We start from the raw sequence: 11,117 nt of genomic DNA on the forward strand, positions 1-11,117 counted from the left end.
GTCCATCGCTGACCCGATACGATGAAGGACAGCTGTATGATGATGAACACGCTCCTCCATAGTTGGGAGAGGGGTGGTCGCTGCTCCTGCTGACTCCATATGGGTGGTGCGGGCTTCTGTCAATGCTGCTAGGAGTACTGGGTGGATGGAGTCAGGCGCAGAGAGCAGGTTTCAATAATGAGGATTTATTTTTCCAAACGATCATGCCCTAAAACACACGGGCGCATGAAAAAGACGAGTCCAAAAACACCGGACTAAACTGTAAACAGAAAATAACAAAATCCACATTACAATCCAACCACAACATAACAGAATACAAGCCCGCACAACAGCCAGCGGGCTACCTGCCCTTAAATAGCCTACCCACCAAACTAAACTCAAAACAGGTGCACCCAATCAGCCCAAACTAACAGAAACAAAAAGAAAGGAATCGATGGCAGCTAGTAGGCCGGTGACGACGACCGCCGAGCGCCGCCCGAACAGGAAGAGGCACCATCCTCGGCGGGATTCGTGACATCTACAATGTAGAAAATAGTAAAAATAAAGAAAAGCCCTTGAATGAGTAGGTGTGTCCAAACTTTTGACTGGTAATGTATGTACCTATTGTAGGTCCTAGGATACAACAATGAATAATGTTCAACTAACACATACCATTGTAATGGAGGGGGACACCTTTGGGCAGGGGGACATTATTCGGCATGATAGGCCCCCCAACAAAATGTTGCCTTAGGGCCTCAAAAGGCTATAGCATATATTCTGACACATAAACGGATCAGTGCCAGCCTTCAATCATCACAGATGGTTTTTAGCATACTTTGAGAAACCTTATTATACTTTATTATAAATAGGAATGAGTCATCCTCCTTCATATGCTCTGCAAATATGGCCATTCATCAATCTATCATTCAAAGAGGGAGATCTCTGAACAAACAGAGCAAGATATCCACTTACCCCACTTAGCTAGGAGAACATTGCATCCTAGGGCAATAATTACCCCTGCACACCTTTGAAACACTTTTTTAATCCCAAACTGATGTACCATATGATTAGGCTTTTTTTCACACTAAAGCGCATCATTCTGCGAGGGGGTAAGAGGGGAAGAAACAGAGAGAACAGAAGCAGTGAAACGATTATCTTCCTCTTCTGACGAGGAGTAAGAAAGATCGGACCAAAACGCAGCGTGGTAAGTGTCCATGTTACTTTAATAGAATAGAACAGAACACGAAAATACAAAAATAACAAAGTGAAAAAACAACGAAAATCGAAACAGTCCTGAATGGTGAAAACAAACACAAAACAGGAAACAACTACCCACAAACTCAGGTGGGAACAGGCTACCTAAGTATGGTTCTCAATCAGAGACAACGATAGACAGCTGCCTCTGATTGAGAATCACACACGGCCAAACACAAAGAAATAGACAACATAGAACACCAGACATAGAATGCCCACCCCAACTCACGCCCTGACCAAACCAAAATAAAGATATAAAAAAGGAACTAAGGTCAGAACGTGACAAGCAGTGGGTATTGTTAGAGAACATCTAATTAGGCTGGTTGGCTGCAATAGGTAGTCCATTCGTGAGAATCACACAAGATGACACAAGTTAATTTTGTTGCCATCACAAGTGTTTGTCCCTACCCTCAAATCGTCAATGCACAATTGGAAAAGCCAGATGAAAGAAGGACGACAATTGAGAGTGAACCCAGCAAACCAAAATTGGTTCTGTGAAAGTTCCCAGAACATTTGTTATGTCACGGCAAATGTTCTCATAACACAAAAACTGTCCAGTCGTGGTGATGATTATAGAATGTTTGTATAAAACATTCTCCTGATGTTGCAAGAACGTTCCTAGAACACATTTAACCTGTTCTTATAGGTTCCCAGAATGCTTCATTAGGTTGTGGAAACTGTCTGGTGAGAACAATGTTGGGACATCACAAAAGATATGTTCCCAAAACACAAAAACTATCCAGTTGTGTGGATGATTCTACAATGTTTCTTTTAGGGAGCAAAACACCTGATGTTACAAGAATGTTCTCAAAATGCATTTTGTCTGTCTTTTCAAGGAATAGCTGTGTGGACCAAATAGATGAGCTGTGGGTACTCAAATTAAATATAATTTTGTTCGGCACATGCTTCGTAAACAATAGAATAGAAAAGTAATAACACGTAATAATAAAAGTAATAATAAATACACAATAGGTAAAGATAACTCGGCTATATACACGGGTTAACTAGGCAACAAATAGATAATAAACAGAACCAGCAGAGTATGTGATGAGTTAGAAAAATAAGTTGTTGCAAAAAGGATCAATGCAGATAGTTAAATAAACCAAATAGCTACCCAGACTAACTATTTATCAGTCTTAAGGCTTGGGGTAGAAGCTGTTCAGGGTCCTGTTGGGTCCAGACTTGGTGCGTTGGTACCGCTTTCCGTGCGGTAGCAGTGAGAACAGTCTATGACTTGGGTGGCTGGAGTCTTTGACAATGTTTAGGGCCTCCTTCTGACACCGCCTGGTATAGAGCTCCTGGATGGCAGGGAGCTCGGTCCCAGTGATGTACTGGGCCATACGCACTACCTTCTGTAGCGCCTTGCGGTCGGATTCCAAGCAGTTTCCATACCAAGCAGTGATGCAGCCAGTCAAGATGTTCTCAATGGTGCAGCTATAGAACTTTTTGAGGATCTGAGGGCCAGTGGCAAATCTTTTCAGCCTCCTGAGGGGGAAGATGTGTTGTCGTGCCCTCTTCATAACTGTGTTGCTGTGTGTGGACCATGATAGGTCCTTAGTGATGTGGACACTGAGGAACTTGAAGCTTTTTTTATTTATTTATATAAGAGTCCGGATTAGTGTCCCGCCCCTTGAAATCGGCAGCTCTAGCCTTTAGCTCAGTGCGGATGTTGCCTGTAATCCATGGCTTCTAGTTGGGATATGTACGTACGGTCACTGTGGGGACAACGTTTTCGATGCACTTATTAATGAAGCTGGTGACTGATGTGTGAAACTCCTCAATGCCATCAGATAAATCCCAGAACACATTCCAGTCTGTGCTAGTGAAACAGTCCTGTAGCTTAGCATCCGCTTCATCGGACCACTTCCTTATTGGGCGCATCACTGGTACTTCCTGTTTGAGTTTTTGCTTGCAAGTAGGAATCAGGAGGATACAGTTATGGTCAGATTTGCTAAATGGAGGGTGAGGGAGAGCTTTGTATGCATTTTTATGTGTGGAGTAAAAGGGATTTAGAGTTTTTTTGCCTCTAGTTGCTCAGGTGACATGCTGGTAGAAATGAGGTAAGACGGATTTCAGTTTCCCTGCATTAAAATCACCAGCTACTAGGAGTGCAACCTCTAGATGAGCATTTTCTTGTTTGCTTATATCCCTATACAGACAGCTATAATAGACAGCTATGAAAAATATAGATGAAAAATCTCTTGGTAAATAGTATGCTCTACAGCTTATCATGAGTTATTCTAACTCAGGCTAGCAGAACCTTGAGACGTACTTAACAAAGAGACACACACCTCCCCCCTGTAGTTTACCCTAAGCTGCTGTTCTGTCCTGCCAATGATTAGAAAAAACATATTGAGTGTACAAAATGAGTGTACAAAACATTAGGAACACCTTCCTAATATTGAGTTGCACCCCCTTTGCCCTCAGAACAGCCTCAATTCGTCGGGGCACGAACTCTACAAGGTGTCGAAAGCATTCCACAGGGATGCTGGCCCCTGTTGACTCAAATGCTTCCCACATTTGTGTCAAGTTGGCTGGAAGTTCATTGGGTGGGGGACCATTTTTGATACACACAGGAAACGTTTGACGGTAAAAAACCCCGGAGCGTTGCAGTTCTACCATACCCTATTCAAAGGCACTTAGATATTTTGTCTTGCCTATTCACCCCCTGAATGGCACACATAAACAATCCATGTCTCAGTTGTTTCAAGGCTTAAAAATCCTTCTTTAACTTGTCTCCTCCCCTTCATCTACACTGATTGAAATGACATCAATAAGGGATCATAGCTTTCACCGGAATTCACCTGGTCAGTCTATTTCATGGAAAGAGCAGCTGTCCCTAATGTTTTGCACACTCAGTGTATATTATCCATGTCCAGCAACGACTCCGAGAAACATAGGCTATTACAGTCCTTCAGGTCCCGTTGATAGGATAGTCTCGAATGGAGCTCGTCCAGTTTATTCTCCAGTGATTGTACGTTAGCCAATAGAGCGGAGGGTAAAGGCGGTTTATTTACTCGCCAACGTAGTGTCGTCAGGGTGCCCGCACGTTGGCCTCTCTCGCGGCGTCTCTTTACCTGCGTTGCGTTGATTGCTTTGTATACCTCCATACTGCTCAATTGCCACCATAGCAACTCAATCCCTGCAAGGGCAGGATAAGGCTACAGTAGATAAGGATGGTACACTTGTGAAGACAACAACATGAAAGAAAAATAAAGAAAAAAAGACCAGCTCCAAGACCAGCTCCAGCAGAGCCTTTTGGTCAAACTGAATCCTAATAAGAGTCAGTCGGAGAAAACCCAGGTAAATCCTCAAGAGGTCTAAAAGCTAATGTACGTGTATTTCTTAGTCAATCACAACACAAGAGTGTGCATAACCACAGTGGCGATGTGATTTGGGGGGGGGGGTGTACTGTTTTGCTTGGTTATTTGTTTGCTAGTTTGTTGAGAAATTGAATGTGGCAACATAACCTGTGTGGGTGGTGACATAATATCCACTCCTGCTGGTAAGAGTATACACAGTGGACCTCCCCTGCAATCAGTCAGTCAGTCAGTCTGTGTGGAACAATGCTCATCACTGTGCCAGACAGACACCTGCCGACCCTGGAACCTACCCTCACCAGGAACCCTCTTCAGGCTCCAGACTAACACACACTGGTGGGCTGAGATTGGCATATCACATTTAGTGATTTTACTTTCTTGGCAGGACCAATTTCACAGTCATTGCCAGTGGCAGCTCAAACAATGGTTCCCTATGGAGAGAAAGACTCTTGGGTCTGTTGAGTGACACAATAGCAAAAGACAGTGGATGTCTGTGTGCTCCCTGAGCAGTATGTGTTAGAGCAGGGGTCCCCAATTACATTCAGCAGTCAGACGATTTTTCCTTGAGCGGATGGTCCAGGGGCCGGAACATAGTTATAAATAATTTGTACACTGCAAATTCGCAGCAAGAATCCCAAACAGATATAGTATTTGACAACAATTTTTTTTTTTTTCAAACCTTGATTACATTTGGGATATGATCACATATGTCTCTATATTTATGCGTGGGAATACTTGGGAACAGATTTCCTAAACGAACATAACTTTGAGCTCATTTTCTGGTAATGTTACAGCAGTGGAGGCTGCTGAGGGGAGGACAGCTAATAATAATGGCTGGAATGGAGTCAATGGAATGGTATCAACCACATGGAAACTACGTGTTTGGTGTGTTTAGTACCATTCCATTGAATCCATTCCAGCCATTATAATGAGCCGTCCTCCACTCAGCAGCATCCACTGCTGTAATATTACCAGGAAATGAGCTCAAAGTTATGTTAATTTAGGAAATCTGTTCCCAAGTATTCCCACGCATAAATAAATGTTACAATCTGATATTTCTAAGAAAGAAAAAAAGAAAAAAAATGTTTTTGCTCCTGTAAACTTGGGCCACTTACAGTGGCAGGAAAAAGTATGGGAACCCTTTGGAATTACCTGGATTTCTGCATAAATTGGTAATACAATTTGATCTGATCTTCATCTAAGTCACAACAATGGACAAACACAGTCTGCTTAACCAAATAACGCACAAACAATTATACGTTTCATGTCTTTATTGAACACACCGTGTAAACATTCACAGTGTAGGGTGGAAAAAGTATGTGAACCCTTGGATTTAATAACTGGTTGACCCTCCTTTGGCAGCAATAACCTCAACCAAACGTTTTCTGTATTTGCGGATCAGACCTGCACAATGGTCAGGAGGAATTTTGGACCATTCATCTTTACAAAACTGTTTCAGTTTAGCAATATTCTTAGGATGTCTGGTGTGAACCGCTCTCGAGGTCATGCAACAGCATTTTAAATCAGGTTGAGGTCAGGACTCTGACTGGGCCACTCCAGAAGGCGTATTTTCTTCTGTTGAAGCCATTCTGTTGATGATTTACTTCTGTGTTTTGGGTCGTTGTCCTGTTGCATCACCCAAATTCTGTTGAGCTTCAATTGGCGGACAGATAGCCTTACATTCTCCTGCAAAATGTCTTGATAAACTTGGGAATTCATTTTTCCGTGGATGATAGCAAGCTGTCCAGGCCCTGAGGCAGCCCCAAATCATGATGCTCCTTCTACCATACTTTACAGTTGGGATGAGGTTTTGATGTTGGTGTGTTGTGCCTTTTTTTCTCCACACAGTGTTGTGTGTTCCTTCCAAACAACTCAATTTTAGTTTAATCTGTCCACAGAATATTTTGCCAGAAGCACTGTGGAACATCCAGGTGCTATTTTGCCAACTTCAGATGTGCAGCAATGTTTTTTTTGGACAGCAGTGACTTCTTCCGTGGTGTCCTCCCAAGAACACCATTCTTGTTTCGTGTTTTACATATTGTAGACTCGTCAACAGAGATGTTAACATGTCCCAGAGATTTCTGTAAGTCTTTAGCTGACACTCTAGGATTCTTCTTAACCTCATAGAGAATTCTGCACTGTGCTCTTGCAGTCATCTTTGCAGGAGGGCCACTCCTAGAGAGAGTAGCAACAGTGCTGAACTTTCTCCATTTGTAGACAATTTATCTTAACATGGACTGATGAAATTCAACGCTTTTAGAGATACATTTGTAACCCTTTCCAGCTTTATGCAAGTCAACCATTTTTAATCTTAGGTCTTCTGAGATCTATTTTGTTCAAGGCATGGTTTACATCAGGCAATGCTTCTTGTGAACAGCAAACTCACATTTTGTGAGTATTTTTTTATAGGGCAGGGCAGCTCTAACCAACATCTCCAATCTTCATTGATTGGACTCCAGGTTACCTGACTCCTGACTCCAATTAGCTTTTGGAGAAGTCATTAGCCTAGGGGTTCACATACTTTTTCCAACCTACAATGTGAATGTTTAAATGATGTATTCAATATAGACAAGAATAATACAATAATTTGTGTGTTATTAGTTTATGCAGACTGTGTTTGTCTATTGTTGGAACTAAGATGAAGATCAGATCACATTTTATGACTAATTTATGTAGAAATCCAGGTAATTCCAAAGGGTTCACATACTTTTTCTTGACACTATATTTGTGAACCTTGTGTTAGAGTAACCTACACAGAACAACATTATAAACACAACATGCAACAATTTCAAAGATTTTACTGAGTTACAGTTCATATAAGGAAATCAATCAATTGAAATAAATTCATTAGGCCCTAATCTATGGATTTCACATGACTGGGAACACAGATATGCATCGGTTTGTCACAGATACCTTTAAAAAAGTATCGGTGTGGATCAGAAAACCAGTCAGTATCTGGTGTGACCACCATTTGCCACATGCAGCACAACACATCTCCTTTGCATAGAGTTGATCAGGCTTTTGATTGTGGCCTGCGGAATGTTTGTGGCCCACTCCTATTCAATGGCTGTGCGAAGTTGCTGGATATTGGTGGGAACTGGAACACGCTGTCGTACATGTCGATCCAGAGCATCGCAAACATGCTCAATGTGTGACATGTCTGTTGAATATGCAGGCCAAGGAAGAACAAGGACATTTTCAGAATCCAGGAATTATGTAGATATCCTTGCGTGCATTTTAACAAAGCAAATTTGAGGAAAACGCTACCGAAGTTTTATCAACACATTGCCTCTAATACTCGCTGGGCAAAAACACTTGACCATTGTTACTCCCCCTTCCGGGATGGCTACAAGGCCCTCCCCCGTCCTCCCTTCGGCAAATCAGATTACTACTCCATTTTGCTCCTCCCTTCCTATAGGCAGAAACTTTTTTTAAAGTGCCTGTGCTAAGGTCTATTCAACACTGGTCTGACCAATCGGAAATCGATGCTTCAAAATAGTTTTAATCACGCGGGCTGGGATATGTTCTGGGCAGCCTCTGAGAATAACATTGACACGGTGACTGAGTTAATCAGGAAGTGTATAAACGATGTTGTTCCCAGTGTGACTTTTAAAACCTATCCAAACCAAAAAACGTGGATAGATGGCAGCATTCGCGCAAAATTGAAAGCGCAACATCCCGGCCGGCCAAACCCTCCCCTAACCCGGACGACGCTGTGCCAATTGTGCGCCGTCTCATGGGTCTCCCGGTAGCGGCCGGCTGCGACACAGCCTGGGTTCGAACCCGGATCTGTAGTGACGCATCTACCACTGCGATGCAGTGCCTTAGACTGCTGCGCCACTCTGGAGGCCTAAATACCTTATTCGCCCGCTCTGATGATTACACAGTGCCATTGAAGCGGCCCGCTCCCAAGGACTGTGTGTCCCATTCTCCGTGGCCGACGTGAGTAAGACATTTAAGCGTGTTAACCCTCACAAGGCTGCCGGCCCAGACAGCATCCCTTGCCGCGTCCTCAGAGCATGGGCAGACCAGCTGGCTGGAGTGTTTATTCAATCTCTCCCTATGCCAGTCTGCTGTCCCCATTTGCTTCAAGATGTCCACCATCGTTCCTGCACCCAAGAAAGCAAAGCTAACTGAACTAAATGAGTATCATCCCGTAGCACTCATTTCTGTCATCATGAAGTGCTTTGCGGATCATATGACCTCTACCTTACCTGACACCCTAGACCCACTTCCATTTGCATACCGCCCCAATAGATCCACAGATAATGCAATCACCATCGCACTGCACACTGCCCTATCTCATCTGGACAAGAGGACTACCTATTTAAGAATGCTTTTCATTGACTATAGCTCAGTCTTCAACACCATAGTACCCTCCAAGCTCATCATTAAGCTCGATGGCCCTGGGTCTGAACCCTGCCCTGTGCAACTGGGTACTGGACATCCTAATGGGCCACCCCCAGGTGGTGAAGGTAGGAAACAACACCTCCACTTCACTGATCCTCCACAAGGGTGCGTGCTCAGCCCCCTCCTGTACTTCCTGTTCACTAATGACAGCGTGGCCACGCACACCTCCAACTCATTCATCAAGTTTGCAGACAACACAACAGTAGTAGGCCTGATTACGAACAATGACGAGACAGCCTACAGGGAGGAGGTGAGGGCCCTGGCGGAGTGGTGCCAGGAACATAACCTCTCACTCAATGTCAACAAAACGAAGGAGCTGATTGTGGACTTCAGGAAACAATAGAGGGAGCACGCCCCTATCCACATCGACGGGACCGCAGTGGAGAAGTTGAAAAACTTCAAGTTCCTCGGCGTACACATCACTGACTATCTGAAATGGTCCACCCAAACAGACAGTGTGGTGAAGAAGGCACTGCCTGCCCTCCAGGACACCTACAGCACCCAATGTCACAGGAAGGCCAAAGTATATCATCAAGGACATCAACCACCCGAGCCATGGCCTGTTCACCCCGCTATCATCCAGAAGGCGAGGTCAGTACACATGCATCAAAGCTGGGACCGAGAGACTGAAAAACAGATTCTATCTCAAGGCCATCAGACTGTTAAATAGCCATCACTAGCCGTCTTCCACCCGGTTACTCAACGCTGCACCTTAGAGGTTGCTGCCCTATGTACATAGACATGGAATCACTGGTCACTTTAATAATGGAACACTAGTCACTTTTAATAATGTTTACATTCTGCTTTACTCTTTTCATATGTATATACTGTATTCTATTCTACTGTATTTAAGTCAATGCCACTCCGGAATTGCTCGTCCTAATATTTATATATTTCTTTATTCCATTCTTTTACTTTTAGACGTGTGTATTGTTGTGAATCGTTAGATACTACTGCACTGTTGGAGCTAGGAACACAAGCATTTCGCTACACCCTCAATAACATCTGCTAAATATGTGTACATGACCAATAAAATGTGCTTTGATCATGCTGAAACATGAGGTGATGCCGGCGGATGAATGGCACAACAATGGGCCTCAGGATCTCGTCACGGTATCTCTGTGCATTCAAATTAACATTGATAAAATACAATCGTGTTTGTTGTCCGTAGCTTATACCTTCCCATAACATAACCCCACCACCGTCATGGGGCACTCTGTTCACAACCGTGACATCAGCAAACCACTTGCCCACACGTCGCCATACACGCCATTGTCTGCCATCTTCCGGGTACAGTTGAAATCGGGATTCATCAGTGAAGAGCACACTTCTCCAGCATGCCAATGGCCTTCAAATGTGAGCATTTGCCCACTGAAGTCTTACAACCCCGAACTGGAGTCAGGTCAAGACACTGGTGAGGATGATGAGCACGCAGATGAGCTTCCCTGAAACGGTTTCCGACAGTTTTTGCAGAAATTCTTCAGTTGTGCAAACCCACAGTTTCATCAGCTGTCCGGGTAGCTGGTCTCAGACGATCCTGCAAGTCAAGAAGCCGAATGTGGAGGTCCTGGGCTGGTGTGGTTACATGTGGTCTGCGGTTGTGAGGCCGGCTGGACGTACTGACAAATTATCTCAAACAACGTTGGAGGTGGCTTATGGCAGAGAAATTCTCTTGCAACAGCTTACATTTACATTTTAGTCATTTAGCAGACACTTTTATCCAGAGCGACTTACAGTAGTGAGTGCATACATTTTCATACTTTTTTTCCAATACTGGTCCCCCGTGGGAATCAAACCTACAACCCTGGCGTTGCAAGTGCCATGTTTTACCAACTGAGCCACACGGAACCTTTCTGCAGTCTCAAAACATCTGTGGCATTGTGTTGTGTGACAAAACTGCACATTTTAAAGAGGCAGAGGTGCACCTGTGTAATGATCATGCTGTTTAATCAGCTTCTTGATATGCCACACCTGTCAGGTGGATGGATTATCTTGGCAATGGAAAAATGCTCACTAACAGGGAGTAAAGAAAATTGTGCAACATTTGAAAGAAATAAGCTTTTTGGGCATATGGACAACTTCTGTTTTTTTTTTCAGCTCATGGAACATGGGACCAACACTTTACATGTTGCGTTTATATTGTTGTTCAGTATA

This window comes from Salvelinus namaycush, chromosome 4, assembly GCF_016432855.1.
Source record: "Salvelinus namaycush isolate Seneca chromosome 4, SaNama_1.0, whole genome shotgun sequence".
Classification (NCBI taxonomy): Eukaryota; Metazoa; Chordata; class Actinopteri; order Salmoniformes; family Salmonidae; genus Salvelinus; species Salvelinus namaycush.